This window comes from Nymphaea colorata, chromosome 12 (assembly GCF_008831285.2).
Source record: "Nymphaea colorata isolate Beijing-Zhang1983 chromosome 12, ASM883128v2, whole genome shotgun sequence".
Classification (NCBI taxonomy): domain Eukaryota; kingdom Viridiplantae; phylum Streptophyta; class Magnoliopsida; order Nymphaeales; family Nymphaeaceae; genus Nymphaea; species Nymphaea colorata.
Window position 1 is genome coordinate 4,420,235 of NC_045149.1, and position 20,373 is coordinate 4,440,607.

Genomic DNA, 20,373 nt, shown 5'->3' on the forward strand with positions numbered 1-20,373 from the left:
GCTAATAAAACTACGCCCCACCTAAGATGTGACCCGTTTGTTTGGACTATTAGATAGTCTGAACTAAGTGGTAGTCTGAGGGGTTTTAGTTGACTGCAATTGTTTAATCTTTTTTACTTGTTTTATATCTTTTTTATTAAAGAATATAACTCCATTAGGCCTTAACTTAGTATAAGAACAACAACTAGATGGTGTAGTTGAAGGATATATGGCATAACGTAGTTTAGAATGCCTAGGAACTATTGGAGCACCTTTTTATATGCTAATTTGTCTGACAATTCTTTGATAATTGTGTTTATAATGTGAGTTTGAGGATTTTTGTGTCCATTTCTAATTTCTGTCCCAAGGAATTTGATATGGGTTTGGAATAATTCCATTTTTTTTCTTTGAAATAATAATACCACGCTCTTCAAAAGTTTCAAAGATTTTTTTAAAATGTTTAATATGTTTGTTTTTGGTCTAGAAAAAACAAGAATATCATCTACATAAATGATGGAAAAATCTTTGCATTTTTCTAGTGCATTATCCATTTTTCTTTGACAAACACTCTGTGGTTTTTTTAGGCCAAAAGGCATTACTAACCATTCATAGTGACCTTTTGGACATGTAAAAGTTGTTTGTTCTATGGATTTGTCATCCATTTTTACTTGTGAAAACCTGCTTTTGTAGTCAAATTTTAGAAAATATCTTTTGTCTTGTATCCTTTGGATTAAGGTGTCTTTGTTGGGGATGTTATATCCATCATCACTGGTATTGTCATTTAGTCTTCTATAATTGATAACCATTGTAGTTTTTTCACGAACATGTTCAGAATGCTTGTTAAGAATAAAGGTAGAGGAACAATGAGCATTTGTACTCATACGAGTAACCTTTAGCTTAAGTAATTTTGTAGTATGTTCTTTCATATATCTTTCTTCTTCACAAGAATGTTTTATATCTTCTGTTTCAATCCTTAAGTCTGGATTTACTATGTCTACTTTACAAATTATCTTATTTTTCTCCCAATGTCTCTGAGGGTTTTCTGCTAGAATTTCTAGTTTCGAGAGTTTGGAGATAATATCATCTAGTTCAAGGTAACTAGAATTAATGCCAATTTGGTAGAGAAAATTTATTATTCTTTTATTGTCTCAAAGATATTTAGGTTGTTCAAACCCGCAAAGGTCTATGTCTGTTAGCCCTTCATAAGAAGGAATCAGATATTTTACTTCACTTTCTACAAAGGTAGAGAGGTATTGATTATCTAGTAATGTTTGGCATACGAAATTTTGATGTTTTGTTTGCAGTGCAATCTTGACCTATTAAGCAATTTGTAGGTGTTATTGTTTTTTTTTTTTTGGGGTGTCCCACCATGCTTTGCAGGTGCAAAAGATAGAGTAAAAATAGGGGGAATGTAATCTACATTAAAGGTGATATAAGGATCTCTGAGGAGTTGCATTCCATGTTTTGAAATAACTATAACTTCTTGGCATCCTTTAAGAAAAGATAGTCCAATAATAAAATATGTGGGATGAATATCTAAATCTCTAACATAAATTTTTGGGCAATCAATAGGTTGGGTTAATTGTCCTTCTATGGTTACATGTTGGAGACTAACATGTTCTTTTGGGATGTATTCAGAATAAGAAATTTTTATTCCTGCCATTGTTTCTGCCAGGATCAGCTTTTCCATTTGTTTTATATATTTTGGAACTACAAGGGATTAATCTGGAATGGTAGTCATATATCTTGTGTCAATTAAGGCATGGGTATCAATAATAGTTAGTTATTTTACACTGTAACATTAATTGGTGAAGGAATTTTTTTTATTCTTCTTTGTGAAGAAAGCCTATTAGATCTTTTGTATTAACTTCTTTATGCATTAAAGCAAAAGAAGGAGTTTTCTTTACTATTTGTTTGTGTAAATCTTTAATTTGTTCTTGATTTTTTGTTATGAGATTCTCTATTTCCTCTTTATAATTTTCTAATCTTCTAACTTTTTTCCCTAGGCTAATTTCATCTATTTTTCTCTATTTTTTGTATGATCTTGAATTGGCAATTCGATATTTGGTTCTAGAATATTTAAGCGGAGTCTACAGACTTTTGTGCGATAGAGGATACATTTCAGCTCCTTTGTTTAGATTTATTTCCATTGCTCTTAACTTTGTCTTAGCAGCTTTTTGGAAACATTTATCTAAAACTATGACAAAGCATTTTCCTCCTGTATTTCTCCTATGAAGAGGTCTGATTTTTACTACAATTAAACCTAGGTGTTTAAGGCCATATCCATGGCTATTAGGTATTCTAATACATTCACTACTAAGCAAAGGTATGGTATCTGTCTGATTTTCTAGAATAGATATTGCAAGTTCTCTATTGTAAGTATATTTGCCTTATAATGTTCTCCACTCATTATGGTGGTAGAGGATTTCAGGGTTTATGACCTGCTTAAGTCCTCTTTCTTGCAGATTTTCTGGAATTTCTGCATGTTCTTCTAGTTCTAGGTTATGATTATTAGATGAAGCTCTCTCATCTCCTTCAAAATGTTTCACGTAAAAGGAAAGGTGAGACCCATTTCCCAAAGTGGGAGTTTTTCGTAAAGTACAAGATCTTCCTATAAAGGGTGAAATCGTCCTAGTTTCACTCATTGGGTAATCATGCCTCTATTCATAAGATTGGATTATAATCTTTTAAAAGATCAATAGGAATTTTGGCTCTGATACCAAATTACGTGCCGCTATATTTAGAACTGAAAGGTTTTGTATCATTATGTTTTGAGTTTTCATCTTTGCTTTTTGATTTTTCATTCTTTGGTTATTCATCTTTTCTTTTGATGAATAGATATGCTTAACACCTAATACATATATGAGCATTAAAGATTTTTACAAACACCTCTATATTGGAATACAAAACAAATGATATGAAGATATGATAGAAGGTGATAACCTTCTAGTCTCAGTTGTTGTTGTTGGCAGACTCGGCAACAATGATCAAGTCAAGTAGAATTTAAATATCCAAGGGAAACAACAAATATAAAACATTCTCTTGAAGAAAAAAGAGATATGGAAGAAAATATTACAAAATTACTTAAGCTAATGGTTATTTGTATGACTACAAGTGTTCATTGTTCCTTTGCCTTTATTGTTAACAAGCATTCTGAAGAGGTTCATGGCAAAACTAGAATGGTCATCAATTATAGGAAACTGCAGAATGGATAGCATGGCAGAAGAACTTTCAAAAGCAATCGACATGCTAGTCAGTTTCAGCAAAGAACAACAGAAGTTGGTAATAAATGCAGTTTCAGCAAAGAACAACAGAAGTTGGTAATAAACGTACTTGATCAACACTCTAAATCGATTAAAAGGGTGGATGAAGCTATAGATCTCCTAAAAACAGTGGATACAAAATGGGCTACAATGTCCAAACAGGTGTAATCATGACCCAAAAAGCCTAGCTTTCATATGAAAAAGGAAAAGTGTACAAGAGGCAGGAACCTTAGAAAGTCAGCTTACTATGAAAGTAGCTTTTGACACGCCTACAAAAACTCATCTATCAAAAGTCTTTAACAAAATTATTTAAATTTTAGAAGTTATTAGCAGATATTTTCAAACTTAGTTGAACTACACCAGTTGCCAGTAGAAGGCCCAAATGAAGAGTATCTTATAGACTTTTTTGGAATCTATCCCCGGATCCTTTGTCTACAAGGTTGTAACTTAAAATTCATTAAAAAATGGTTTCAATATGGCACCTTAACTATGATTTACTTATCTCATTCATTTGAGGAAATCAGTTTATTACCCCCAGAATTAGATGAAGGCTATGAGAGAATTTACTTCAGGAAATCCTGGTTTTACAGCTGAATCTATGGTCTTCCTAAAATTCTTTTCATCAACACGGAACTAATCAAAAGCAAAAACCCTATCCTCAGATAACTCTTGGAAAAAATGAAAAGTATTCACCTAGTCCAAATAAGACTTTTATGTAAAGACTTCCAATTAACTTTTGACATAAATCAAAAGCAAAAACCCTATCCTCAGATAAAGGACAAAATGAAGTTTGTACACTACAAACGTGCCTTGGGCTTGAAAATTATTATAAATACTCCAAATCACAAGCAGAAAGAGGGATATGGTGGCATCACCCTTCCACTAGTAGATATGCTATTTACAGCTCGCACAAAAAGAAAGATACCACTGCACTGGCAAAATTTCAAGGATTCACAGATTGCATAGACAAAGGGGACACACACGACTCTAAAGAACAGCCAAAGCCTATTGCTACCTCATAAAGCACCAAGCAGGCACTTGCGTGTGGAAGGAAAATGGCAACAGGAGAAAGCAAAGGACTAAAAATTTTTACAGTAAGAAGACCAATAGTAGCACACGGAAGAGGACAACCGATCTTTCCATGTACTCCACTAAGACCACATTACATGAGAAAATCCTATTCCTCTCCAGAAAATATGTCCATGTGAACAACAAAAGAAAGTGATTTTTTAAAGACTACCCTGCCGAAAATTGGCACCACGTGGAAGACAAAAAAAAAGTGGTTCCTTTTAAGGGAATACTCAGCCAAAAGATGTTTTGTTATAAAAATCAAAGTGCCCTCTATCGTATATGGCAGAGCATCCACTAATAAAAGAATATTATCCCTTAACTCACTATCACCAAAAGTGGAAAAGTTGTGTTAAGATTATTTTGAAGTAGAGGACATGGAAGCTTCTCTAGAGACTTTGGAAGCCTCTATAAAATCCTCACTCTGCATCAAGAAGGGGAGGAGGTGAAATCTTTCACTAAGACTTGTGGGTGGCAAAAGAAACTTTCCCATTTTTTCCTTCCTTTGTTTTACAGCTTTTATGATATATTCCTAAGTGAAGAAATGTTACCCGCCATAGGCTAAGAAAAGAATGTCTCTCAAAACAGAGGATGTACTCTTTTAAAGATCAATAAAGGAATGCTCACCCTGTAAGTAGTTCTATATTTATTTCTAAAAGCTTTTTATATTTCCTTATGTTTGTCAGTTCTTACTACTTGCTATGACTTTTTGTACCTCGTCTATTAGTCTCTCTATTCTTGTAATAACTAAAGTGCCAAGGAATGAAGTACCAACCAGGCTACACATAAGCAATCGGGAAAAGGCCCAACACAATTAGTAGGCTTAATCAAGATCAATAAATAGGCAAGGAGATTTTACAGTTGGATATATGTTGTTTGATAGAAGCTTTCAGTTCTAAATACAGTGGCGCGTAATTTGGTATCGAGCCAGGTTTTGATCCTGGAACATGTGGGTTATGAGCCCACCACGCTTCCTTTACTATTATGGTACCCCATTGTTCTATGGTTTGGGGCTATAGTTGGGGATCATGTGCAGCATTGTTAAGTATGTGTCCACAATTTATTAATTTTTTGTTATCTACTACATCTAAAGGATAAGGTTTTCCATTTGGTCGATAATCTTTTGTCATGAATTTCATAATAAGGTTTTCTAGGAGGATATCCATGGTGCTATCGTTCATATATCTTTGTAATTATTGGCCTGCTCGATGCAGATGCATGGGACTCCATATAATTAGTAACAAGGACACCTTAAAGGGAATAGATTTCAAAAATTGTAACATCAATTTTAATTTCAGAAATTGTATCCTCAATTTCAATTTCTTGGTTTGAGGCTCTAACCATGATATTATTTTCTTCATCACAATACAGTTATTGGTCTATATTAATTTGATTTAAGGATTATAAGCTTTCCTCAAGTTCAACTAATTGTAAAATATTATCTATTTTGTTCCTAAATCTTTAGGAAACAATAATTTATTTTCCTGGTTTTAATTTTCCATCTTTATGTTCCGTATCATTGTGTTTTGGGTTTTCATCTTTGCTTTTTTATTTTTCATCCTTTGGTTGTTCATCTTTTTCTTTGATGAATAGATATTTATGACTTCGTTATGACCTTATTGGTTCAGATGGTTTAACAGTTAGTTTATCTAAGTTTTTAGTTAACTTTTCATATTCTAATCCATTTTTTGTTTTTCCTAATTCTTTTAAGATTTTATTGTATTTCATTTCTATATCTTCAAATCTCACTATCGGTTTATTATGTCAAGTGTTAAAAAGACTTGAGGATATAGAGATGAAGTACCATAAAATCCTAAAATAAATAAGAAAAATAGAAACTGGATCAGAATATGATGAGTTAATTAAAAAATTAAATAAATTAACTATTAAACCATCTCAACCAATAAGGTCTCAATTAAGTCATAAATATCTATTCATCAAACGAAAAGATGAACAACCAAAGGATGAAAAATGAAAAAGTAATGTTGAAAGCTCAAAACACAATGATACAGAACATAAAAATGGACAATGAAAACCAGCAAATAAAATCTTGTTTCTTAATGATTTAGGAATAAAAATAGATAATATTTTATAATTAGTTGAACTTGATGAAAGCTTAAAATCCTTAAATCAAATTAATACAGACCAAGAAATATATTATGACGAAGAAAAAAATCAGGGTTAGAGCCTCAAACCAAGAAATTGAAATTGAGGATACAATTTCTACAACCAAAATTGATGATACAATTTCTGAAATCTATTCCCTCCAAGGTATCCCTATGAATAATTACATGGAGTCTCATGCATCATCATCGAGCAGGCCAATAGTTACAGAAGAATATATGGAAGATAAACACTATGGATATTGAAACACCCTAAAAGTTTAGTCTCGTATTGAAAATTGTGAGGATATTCAACAGCATATAAAGCGGGGTCATTAATGAGATGATTGTCCTGGTTCCTAACCTTTTTGAGGCTGGAGCCGAAATTGCTAGGGGGCAGGTTGGGATCCACCAAACTAGGGGCCTGAGCTCCGGAGTAGGTCAGGTTGTTACAGTGGTATCAGAGCAGTTTCAACACTCGGACCTAGGGTCTCACATGCTCAGACATGTGTGTCTTAAGGAGGGTGGATTGTAACACCCTAAAAGTTTAGTCTCGTATTGAAGATTGTGAGAGATCTTCAATGGTTTATAAAGCGGGGTCATTAATGAGATGATTGTCCTGGTCCTAGCCTTTTTTAGGCTAGAGCCAAAATTGTTAGGGGTAGGTTGGGATCCGCCAAACCAAGGGCCCGAACCCAGGAGTGGGTCGGGTTGTTACAGATATTCTCCTAGAAAACCTTGTTCTAGAATTCATGACATTCATCGAGATTACCAACAAAAAGGAAAACCTTATCCATTAGAAGTAGTAGATAACAAAAAATTTATAGATCATGGATGCATTCTCAACACTGTTGCACATGATCCCCAACTATGGCCCCAAATTATAGAACAATGGGGTGCCATAATTATAAAAGATTATTTAAAAGTGAATTTAGGACATAAAGACGCTAGAGAAAAGATAGCATCTTTTGAAACTTATCTAGGAGAATCAGCAAGGTCACAATGGGAACCTTACAAAAAATACTTTCCTGAACAACTTGAAAACGATATCTCTATCAAAATAAATCCTTACAATTTTGTTTTCAGAATGTATGTACATTGAGAGCAAGTGAGAGTGAAAAACGTATGCATGCATACAGTTTATTTCCTTACCTCATGCATGCACTCACTTATTCAATCACACACATCTTCATCATCTTCTGAAAGTACGTGGACCAATTTTAAGTTGCAAAATGTGACTGAGTCATATTGCAAAGAATTTGGATTTTCACTTATTTTTGAAATGAAAACATAGGAATCTTACCAATTTTGTCAAACATATATTTGAAATATGGAATTATATTATATCTTCCAAGAATAACATTTTGGAATCTCTACTTTGTCTAAAACAAGCTTTGCTTATGAACTTGGGAAGTTTAAAATCTTATTTAAAAGTAGACTCAGTACAATTTTAACTCACGATTCCTATCTCTTTCTAAAGAGGCTTTTAAATTTGGCCATTTGACCCATTTCCACAAGCTATTTAATTCAAGTTCATTCTCCAATTTGGCTAAAACCAAGTTCAAATTCTCGATCACAAATTAACTTGAAGTTCATATGAAAAACATATTTACAAATCACCTTTCTTTTGCAATTTTCTAAAACCCAAATTTCAAATTTTGTTGCTTCACGCAACTCCCCTTTCATGGGAGGAGTGTGAACACCTTCATTGTCTTGCCATGGATGGTAGAAATAAGAAAATTTTAAAATAGAAGACATCAACATATCTTGAAGAAAAAAAATTTGGTGTAAAGGGGCTCCACAGCTCATTTGGGCAAATGGGACTCCTTGATAGTGACTCGAATAGGTTGGTTATATTCCTCAAGAGTCCACCCTAAGTTCCAAAAAGGTTTCCTCTTGTTGGAGATAAAGGCTTAAAGTTGAAGATAATGAAGAGAAAGATAGAAGTTGAAGGAGGAGAGAAAGAAAACTAGAAGAGCAGAGAGGATGCTCAAAGGTTGAGGGATATATTAAATGAGAGAAATGAGACGATATTTAGAGCGGCATGAGTCCTAAGGGCATTATCATGTTTTTTATAAGTGTAATTATTTATTATCTAGTCACTATTGATTTAAAAATAGATTAATTATACTAATAAGTCAAAGCTATCCAAAAATAGGGTAGATCAGGGTTTGACTAAGCCAAGGGCAGACTGACCCTCTAAGTCTGACCTGCATTTGTCTGGCTGAGTGGCAGGCCCAAAAAGGCCATACTAGCTGGACACAGGCTTATTATGGCCTGTTCTGGATGGCCGCAGGCATAGCTTGGTGGGCCAGTCCAGCCAGGGCCATTGCTAGTCGGGCCAGGTTAGCCAATACTGGCACTGGTGTTGCCATGCATTGCCTACCCGACAATCATAGTTATTAGTTTAAGTACAAAACAATAAATAGACAGTTAATCAAGTAAAAGCCTAGCACATCAGGGCAAAAATTAATAGAGACAATAACATAACGATAAACTTACTTTTAACTATTGATTGTTTGATTTTTTTTCTTCAAGCAGTTCTTTGTATGTTCCTCTGCTTCTTCAGTATGTTGAATGACTTGTACATTCTACCTTTCTACTGGTATACTGGAGGCTGACAATCCTCCCATTTGGTATATATGCCATGTCATCTGGCGTTGAGCACAATATAGTATTTTGTTGGGACTTTATTGTGGACATCCTACCCAAAAAAAAAAACTTACCAAAACTACCGTTTATCTTTCCATAACACAAGAAAGAAAACAGTGTATCTTCATAATTTATCACACCTGTTGACTATCATTCGATAGAAGTAGAAACGTCATATATATATCTTCATAATTTCTCACAAATATTGATCATTATTCCATGGTACAAGAAAGAAAATAGTGTATCTTCACTTCACACACACATTATTTTGAAATGCCTACGAACATTTTAGATGTTATGAATGTGTGCAACTTATTCTTGTTTCCTTGTCAAGTAGCTTATGTTGCAGCTTCATGGTCACCTTAAAAAAAAAGTTTTACTCAATGTTATATTATTTGATGGACTCTTATCAACATCAAACTACTTGTGCATTAGGTTTGTATACATTCTAACTGAAATTACGTCATACACAAGTAGCTACTACAGTGGCAACTTATTTTCAATAAGGAAACTCCACTTGTGCTTTTTTTATAGGATACTGTCCTTTCAACTGTTGTTTGTAATGATGAATGTAGAGATCAAAAAGCTCCTCTACAATGGTAATAGACCAAGCCCTTAAATTCCATATGAAAATAATGATCTTGAAATAGAGTTAACATACCAAAAATATTTAGATAGACTAAATTAGTATGATAATATCTCCTTACAATATACAGTTATTAACTATCAATATGTATACACATTTTCAACATTCTATTAAATGTACATGCAAAATTATAATACTGTGTTTGCCTGAAGAAACTGAAGTTAATTTTGTTGTCAAGTGCCTTGTATAATAATTGTGAGTCGGTTGCATTTAATCTCATCTTGTCATTTTGAAATCACATGTCGAATCCAACCATAGCCATCATATTCTATGAATGAAACATTTTCCTATTTCAAAACTTTGTTTGTTATGTTGATGGTAAACAATCTAGCATATATGTGTCATCTATAGTTCCTAAACTATCCTATGTGCATTGGAAAAAGGTTAGATGCATTATACATTGACATTGAAAAAAATAAACATTAATAAACTTACTTCAAAATATGGATAAAACGAGGATTGGCTCAAATTTTTTATAGTGTATCATTATCTATTCGTTGAATATAAGCCTGATGAACAAATTGCATGTTGGACAAGAGTGACATACTAATTGTCTAACATAAATATTGTAACATATTTTCATAAGCATGATTGTGCTCATTATGCCCAATAGCTAATAGAAATATAGCTTCTTCTTCTATGCATATTCCAAGAGCACCTTTTAATATATTTCTTTCTCTCAGTATATTGCATAGTGTGATTTATGCATATCGATCCATGCATAGTAAGTCCAAGTTGTTTCTTGGATGCCCATCATTCATATGATTAATAAATCGACTCTTAGCATCTTTATATGGCTGAACTATTTGCTTACACTGACATATAAGTCTAAAAATCATAATGATGCATGAAAACACCACTATCATCAGCATGTACTCTCTTTACTCCTTCGATAATGTAATTGTGACATTATGTAACCCACAAATAAATTTTATTTATCACATACCATACCATTGACATGTATTTTGCAGTTAAAATATATGCAAGTGGAAAGCAAAGAAGACAAATCATTGAACACAAAACTAATCAACAAATAAGTAATGTGTGCCACATGATATAGGCAAACATGAATAAAAAGCAATCTATAATGACAACACTAACGAATAACAAAATAGAAAGTAACCATGACACACTTACTATTCTTTGGCGATCTTCTCAAGCAAACAAACTACTCATTCTTCAAGATCAAGGTTCAGGAAGGTTGTCAATTTATTCCATGCTCCAATAGGTCAAGGGCTCTTTGGAGAAAAGTCTTATCTATGTCTCCTACAATGCACATTTTATGCAGTATGTCTGCACATTTGTCATATTGCACTACTCTAAAATTGTGTCATCATTTGAAAATTATCAGCATTGTTATACAATAGCAATCTATAGTCCTCATGTATTGATGTAATCTTGCTTCTTTGAAAGATGATTGAGTGTCTACTTTTTTGTGCACCAGGCTATAATGATGGTTGCCTCTAAAGTAGAGATGGTAGAGGAGAACTATTATTTAGCATTTGTATAAATGGTTGATTTTCATTAATGTCCATAACAAGATAAATAGATTGGATCACAGGAGTGTTAAGGGTAATTTGAAAATATTCACGCATCCTTATAAGGGCCCTTAGCACGAGTTTTAGCATTTGAGTTGCCAAAGACCTTAAAGTAACTCGTCAAGTTTTTCCCACTTTTGTGAGTTGTTGAATTTTTCCTATTTGGATATTTCTACAATTTGTTTCATTGCCACATACTGAGTGACATACTACAGGGTAACAAATATGATCACATTGATATGCTTACTTAGATGTAGCCAGCACAAACCTCAAGATCAATTTCAACACACTTTTTTGTTGGGTCCCAACCTACTCATATCCAAAATTTCTCTATGCACATGGAAATCTTAATTTGCACCCTTCAACTTGTTCTTACTTTTTTTTTCATGAATGATTCATATGCTTTTCTATCATCTTTTTTATGGCCTTATAAGCCTTTGGCTTTAGGTTTCCCTTCATTTTTGGGAAAGAGTGCTTGTACAAGTAGTTGTATTAGATATTCTACTTGAGCTTCGGCTGCATCAAAGTGTCACATCTTGAGTTCCTCGAATCTTCCATTATAAAATATTCCATAGATTTTAAAAGGAAGTATGGTATAAAGTGATCCAGCAAGTAATATATCTACTAAGATGAAATTCTAGTAAGTATAGTCATTTACACAATTCTAAGTACCACAAAAACAGTTCACAATTGCAGTCACAAATGTTAGAGATTAGCAGGTAAATGTTATACATGACATAGACCAATGCAATTCAAGGAAGAAGTAAAAATGCAATTCATCGATAGGAACATGAAGTCAAGATAGAACTACACAACTATGTGAGATTCAATCCCACTGGATGACTACAATTTGAAAAGTTGTTACTAAAATGGTCACTATATTAATCATAGTAATGATTTATGGTGCACCAACGGTTTATGGTGGCTTTGGTAATGACTAATTGTCCTTTTAGCAATGAATTTTTAAGTTTTTGTCATTCAGCTACTAGTTGGCATTTGACAACATTGACTATATGTGTGTGTGTGTGTGTGTATATAAGAGAGTTATCATGCTCAACCATTAGTAAAATGTATAAACAATTAGCCAACTTATGTAGATGTTTGCCATCACCAATGAGCCATGACAGCACTTCCTTTGCCTACTTGTGGTTCACCAAATTGGATGCTTACATATGATTGACGTCTCTAATGCATGCAGACCTCTTTCATTTAATGAAGACATACCATGGTCTAAAAGACTGGGCGTGCTTCTGCATGCTAAGGGGGGGGGGGGGGGGGGGATGAGGACTAGCAAGGACATTGACAGCTGCAGCAATGACTTGACTAGCAATGAACATATAGATGTATGCAAGTATAGTGGCTAAAATCAATGATACAGCATATACCTTGAACTTATGCTTGATTCAATGCAGCTTAAAGGAATAAATGCCTCCTGAAATCAATGATACAGCAAATACCTTGAACTTATGCTTGATTGGATGCAGCTTAAAGATGAAAAAAATTCTTCATGTAGTTGCTTCACTTGAATGCAGAGAAATATTTCAAATAGGAACTGCCGTGTTAGCTTCTTGAATGGTGAAACCAATTCATTGTCCTCAACATGGACATTGTTACCTATGTTTCTTGTATTATGATAACATAGGAAAGACAGAAGAAAAGATCAAGCAAACTTTTTAGAAGAATGAGAAACTTATTCATTTGGACATCCTTAATTGATTGCAAATGCTTTGCACTGAACAATTACAGATCATATGTGCAGACATTTATGTTGGCATTCTATTTATCATTAGCAGTCATAAAAGTTGTCATTTTAGTTTATGATTTTGTTGCAATAGATTTTGTTCTCTTTATCTTGTGATTTTGAATTGTGGGAGTTTAAAATATGAATATCTCGTAGCTTATAAGACATTCCAATAATAAAAATTACAAAGGAAAAGGATTACTGTCATATTTGAAAGAGGGATCATTTGTCCATGTCTTCATACCAGAGAGAGAGAGAGACAGAGTGAGAGAGTGAGATAAAGGTGTTTCCATGTCCTCATAGTTTCACTTTTGTCTCACCATAATGGATGCATAAAACTATGGGATTTGCCATGTGCATGATAAGGGTAAATTAGCAGGAGACGTTATAGATAAGAATGTCTCAGCAATCATATTCCTTTATAAGAGTAAATCAGCTGGAGACGTTAAAGATAAGAACGTCTCAGCAAGACATGATTTTAGGAATGAGATTGCTGGAGACGTTAAAGATGGTGATACAAAGATAAGAATGTGCTGGAAATTAAGGAAATTGCTGGAGACATTAAGGGAGTTTAAAATATTAAAAAGAAGAACGTTTCAGTAAGACGAGATTTTAGGAATGTGTTGGAAATTAAGAAAATCATTGAAGATGTTGATAACGCTGAAATTATTGAAATCACTTAAAGAGAGATATGGCAGTTTTTCCTTCATCCATTCCACAAATCGTAGATCTTGTAAATATTTTTTGTATATATACTTGTAACAAGTCATTGTAAAACTCAAGTGAGAAAATTAAACGTTCTCCTTCAGCTATCAATTTTTCTCATGGTATCAGAGCGCTGCGATTCTATGGGCTCACAAAGCTCGCAGACTGCCACAATCAAATACTCATATCCTTTCAACCTGAATGCTGCCAATTTCTTTTCCATCAAATTGACCGAGTCTAATTTTCTCTTATGGTAGACGTAGGTGCTAGGATTAATTAAAAGTCAGGATATGTCAGGTTTTATCAATGGAGAAACTTCTATGTCTGATAGATATCTTCCTAGCAACAGTCATAGTGGATGAAATATTACTGCAGTTGAACAAGGTTTGAATTCAGACTTCAATGCCTAGCAAAGATCAGATCGGTTGCTGCGTGGATGGATTACAGGAACCCTATCAGAAGAAATATTGGGGCCAGTAGTCGGCCTGAAAACCTCCAAACAGGTATCGGATACTTTAAATCGAAGATTTGCTTATGAGTCACAAGAGCAAGAAATGCTCCTTATGCAAAGAATTCAGATGAATCGGAAAGGCAATCTAAGTATTGCTGAATACACCAAAAATTTCAAAATTATATGTGACGAACTTGTTGTCATTGGAAAACCAATTTTAGATCAATCTAAAGTGTTTTGGTTATTGACTGGTCTCGAACCAGAATACGAGTCTTTTAGAACGACTTATATGCGTCCTCTAACTCCAGCAAACTTGGAAGTCATTGCCTTGCTTGAAAGACATGAGACTGTAAGAAATATGTATGGAGATATTTCAGGCACTCAGGTGGCTTTTGTGAATCAGCGTGTTCAAAATCCAAGGTATAAGGGACACAAAAATCAGATGCTCAATTCTAAGGGATGAGAGTTTCGCCAAGCCAGCCAAGGTACCTCATTTAACAGTGACAAAAGAGAAAATCATAATCAGTCTGATGCCTCTCAAAAGGGAGTCGTGTGCCAAATTTGCAACAACCCAAACAAGTTTCTCAGGCACTAGCTGCAATGAAGATTGCGGATGGTCAGGATCAACAATGGTTCTCGGATACTGGCACATCTGCCCATGTCACATCGGACGTAGTAATCTCAATGTCTCAACTAAATATTATGGATCAGAAAAGATAATGGTTGGCAATGGTCAGAAACTTGACATCACAGATGTGGGAAATGCTATTGTTAATGATGGACAAAATTCTATCCTTCTCAAGAATGTTTTGGTGGTTCTAGAAATTAAAAAGAATTTAATTTCAGTCAGTCAACTAACAGCAGACATGTCATATATTTTTGAATTCTCTGCTAATGGTTTTCTTGTAAAAGACAAGAGGAATCTGCAGATTGTGGCATCCAGAACCAGACATGATGGACTTTACATGCTGGAAAATGCAAGAGCAGTGTCAAAAATTCAAGGAGATCACAAGGTCTTTTTCTCAGTCAGATTTTGTGGCGCAAATAAGGAAGTGTGGCATCATTGTCTTGGTCACATCAACCAGCAGGTAGTAGAGTTTTTGGTCAATAAAAAGGTCATTAGAGTTATTGGCCCATCTCGTAGCAGAATTTTATATTCCAGCTGTCAATTAGCTAAGTCATGTCATCTTCCATATCTTTCTATTGAAGAACATTGTGATGAATTCCTTGGTCGTGTGCACTCTGATCTTTGGGGACCTGCCCCGATTATCGGATCTCAACAATGTAAGTGTTACGCCATTTTTGTTGATGAATCCACTCATTTCATTTGGTTTTATCCAATGCGCTTCAAGTCAGAATTTTGTGAGATTTTTAAAATTTTTCATAAGTTTGTGGAAAATCACTTTGGGAAAAGAATCAAAATTTTTCAAACCGATGAAGGTGGCAAATTTAATAGTAACATTCTTGCTTCATACTTGCGAGAATATGGTATCCAACACTTAAAAGCATGTCCTAAAACTCCTCCTCAGAATGGAATGGTCGAATGCAGACATCAAACTATAGTTGAACTAGGACTTGCTATGATGTTTCATACTAGCATGCCAATGAAATTTTGGGTTGAAGCATTCTATACAATTATGTGGTTAATCAATCAGCTGCCCACACCTACTCTTAAAATGAAAAGTCCATTTTAGCTTGTATTCAAGAAGGATCCAAATTATGGTTGCATGAGAGTCTTTGGAAGCCATTGTTTTACCTATCTTTGAGATTATGCCAAGAACAAGTTGGAGCCTAGATCTTTACCCTATGTTTTTATAGTGTATAGCTCAACACATAAAGGATATAAATGTTTATACCCACCAATGAGTCCAATTTTTATATCCATAAATGTTGTTTTTGATGAAAATATATTTCCTTTCCAATAACCTGTGAATTTGTTTACAGCAATATCTCATTCTCAAGAAGGCATCACCTACACAGAGTGGCTTGACGAGAACTAGTCAGTTGAGAAAGTTTCTAAGTCTAGCCTTATCGATGAACTTGAAAATGGATCCATTAGAACTTGTTGTCACAATGACAACCATGAATCGTCTTGAAGTGGCAAGCTCCCATTTGCTACGAACGCTAACAGTTCTCATGTTACAGATGCTAGTGATTCTCAAGAGGTCATCGAGCCATCTCTCACAGATTTCATGCCTCATTCTCAATCTGATCCATAGTTACCAACTCCTATCGATTCACATTCCATGATCACAAGGGCAAAAGATGGCATAGTCAAACCAAATCCAAAGTACCTTCTTGCACTCCCAGTTCCTTTGGAACCTAAAACAGTCAAAGAAGCATTCAAACATCCAGGATGGGTAAAGGCCATGGAGGAAGAAATGTAAGCATTGAATTTATGCAAAACATGGACTCTAGTACCCCGAACTATAGATATGAATGTCATCTCCACCAGATGGGTTTTCAAGACCAAGCTGAAAAGTGATGGAACTTTCGATCATTTAAAAGCTCGTCTAGTGGCTCGTGGGTTCAACCAAATTCCTGGAATTGACTCTATGGAAACTTTCTCACAAGTCATCAAACCTTCCACCATTCGGATTGTGTTAACTAGCGTCTTATCTCGAAATTGGGATATTAGGGAACTTGATGCCATTCCTACATGGAGAACTACAAGCGATAGTTTATGTAGAACGGCCACAAGGATTTGAAGATCCTACCAAACAGATCATGTATGTCGGCTTCAGAAAGCTCTCTACGGACTTCAACAAGCTCCAAGGGCATGGTATGATAGGTTCGGATTTTTGCTACTCTCCAAAGGTTTTTTTAGCAACATCTGAGATTCGTCTCTCTATATCTGCCATAATAAAAAGGGAACCATCATTTTGTTATTATATGTGGATGATATAATCTTGACCGGCAACAACACTCATTTCATTCAAGAATTTATTACTGAACTTAACCATGAGTTTTTTATGAAGGATTTAGGAAGTTTACATCACTTCCTCGATATTGAGGTTCTCAAAACATCTCAAGGACTCTTTCTCAATCAAAAGAGATATGCATGCAGTCTCTTAGAATGCGTTGATCTAACAGCTTGTAAACCAGCTATAACACCTCTGGTTCAGAATTTTCGTCCACCTCCTCAAGATCCACCATTTGCTAATCATATACTCTATCGCAGCTTGGTAGGTGGGCTTCAATATCTCTCGTTTACACATCCTGACATCACATATAGTGTGAACTATGTCAACGAATATATGTAGCAGCCTACTCAAAGTCAGCTTATGTTTGTTAAAAGAATACTTCCATATATTCATGGGACCATAGAACTCGGTTGTCTACTTTCACCTCAGTCAGTTTTTCGATTTCATGCTTACTTTGATTCAGATTGGGCTGGGTGTCAAGAGACACGACGATCAACAACTGGTTTTTGCATATTCATTGGTACAAATGCTATTTCTTGGACAGCTAAAAAACAACCAACGGTAGTTCGATCTACAATTGAAGCAGAATAAAGATCGATGGCCTCTGCAGCAACTGAGTTAACGTGGCTTTCCTTCATACTCAAAGATATCGGCATCCATATAACGGATCGCCTGCAGCTATATTGTGATAATATGTCTGCCTTACAAGTTAGCATTAAACCAGTGTTTCACTCAAGAATGAAATATGTTGCCATCGATTATCATTTCTTACGAGAGAAGGTGGCGTTGGGGACCTTAGTTACTCAATATGTTCCTTCCTCTCAGTAGGTTGCCGATATTTTTACAAAAGCTTTATCTAGATCTGCCACCGAAAATCTTCGATGCAAACTGGGTGTCGTTCACCCACCACCCAGTTGGAGGGGGCATGATAAGAGTAAATTAGCAGGAGCCATAAAAACAGCAGGAGATGTTAAAGATAAGACCATCTCAGCAATCACATTCCTTGATAAGAGTAAATCAGCTGGAGACATTAAAGATAAGAACGTCTCAGCAAGACGTCATTTTAGGAACGAGATTGCTGGAGACGTTAAAGATTGTGATAGCAAAGATAAGAACATGCTGGAAATTAAGGAAATTGCTGGAGACGTTAAGGATGGTGACATTAAAAAGAAGAACGCTTCAGCAAGACGAGATTTTAGGAATGTGCTGGAAATTAAGAAAATCATTGAAGATGTTGATAACGGTGAAATTATTGAAATCACTTAAAGAAAGATATGGCAGTTTTTCCTTCATCCATTCCACAAATCGTGGATCTTATAAATATTTTCTGTATATATACTTGTAACAACTCATCTTAAAACTCAAGTGAGAAAATTAAACATTCTCCTTTAGCTATCAATTTTTCTCAGTGCGCTATTTCGTGTATTCTATTTTGTCTTATGTCACTATGGAATTTTGTGCATTCTATTTTGTCTCTATTTTCCATTGGCAGGAAGCCCACAAACCTTGATATCATGAAACTAAAAACCCCAATCAAGGAACAGAGATGAAGAGATTCAAAAGCATATGCAAACAAAAGCCCTAACACAAAAAGACATAAAGCTAGGTGAGAGAGAGAGAAAGAAAGATGACCTGGGAAGAGGTATTTCACTTAACACAGATGCTTCAGTCGGCAAGAAATAGATCACATGAAGTTCCAGTTGCAAAGGAGGGGGAGAGAGAGAGAGAGTGCATCTTACCAACTGGAAGAAGAAGACTAGCATCTCCATAGGCCATTTCTAAGATTTGCTTGTTTTGTGAGATGACTTTTGTTTGCTTCTGTAAGGCAAAGGTACCATTCTTCAAATGTTAAATATAAGTTCAGTTATTTGGATGGATTGGATTATGAATTGCCCCGTTCCCTGTGGATTCCATCCTTACTTACGGTTAATTGAGAGATCGGTTTCTATTATTTGTTGGCTGAATTTTTCTTCAAATTTCACTGAAAAATCATTTTAATAATCTGAACCACTAATTAGAGTAGGACCGCCAATCACCTTTAACTCCTTTGTGCCTCTCTAATGAAAGACTTGGGACTTCTTGCAGACACGCTAGTAGGAGACAACCCTCCTCAGAAACATTTGGGCCTTTTTTTATTCATACTAGTTCTTGTGCAAGGCCAACAATAAGTGTAGAAACATAAGACAACCACAAAGTCAGCATATACTTTCAATAGCTGAAAAGGTGACTCTTAACACTCAACATTGTTAATAATTTCTTTATATTTGATGGTTTTGTAATGACTCAACCTCAAAATGCTATAAAAGTTTTTAAAAAAATCAAGAAAGCTCTCTGATTTGGGTTCAGCTCGATTGGAAGAAACTGCAACCACAGCCTTTCTTCTCTTTTCCTGCTTGATGTGAGAGGGAAAGGCGATTACCCTTTTTATTTATTGAAGCTTTGACACATTTAGTTCCATCAATGTTTTTAGGATCTTGATACAGGTAATTTTTCTTCTTACATAAATGTTGGCACTCTTTAGCTGTTCAGGCTCGCTTGGAATATCTCATATCTTGTTCACTAACAAAAGTGATCACTATGCTGGAAAAGAAAATGAAGCATAACTTTTGTTGTGATGTGGAGTCTAAATCGTTGTATCTATCTCAATGTTGGTAGGAGGTTTGCAAGCCCAGAATGGAAGAGAGGATGGGTATAAAGGATTTGAGAACTGGTAATGTACCTAGCCTCTCTAAATTGATACGAAAGGTCAAAATGGAGGAATCATCTTCCCCAACTAATAAACTCAAAATATCTCAACGGATGATTTCTGTAGATAAGGGATATTGGAGGAGGGGGAGATTTCATGGATGGAAAGGTACAAGGAAGAGAGGTGAAGCCCTCGTGCATGGAATTTAGATGGAAAATTTGGCTGACTTTTGCCTGACATCTATATTGGGGTTACTGACTCCTTTGACGCCCGCCTAAGTTTTGTACATCTTTTTCTATTATAATCTTTCTTTCTCTTAGGATAAGACTACAATGTTTTCGGAGTGGCTATATCATATTAACACAAGCCAGATCCAATTTTCACAAAAATTTGGCATTTCAAAAGAGAGTGAATACCTGACCCTTCGGGTTATTCAAAAACAAAACAAAAAAAAAATTATCACAAACATATTTCAAAGCTTATTAAAAATATTGATTTTCATAAAACTAAGTTCGCACAAGCTAAGCTAGAGTTAAATGAGATTGTCATCCAAACGCCCTCTAATAAGCTGCCAAATGTTTATAAGCTGAGGTTCATCCCTATAAACAGTCCGGCCTT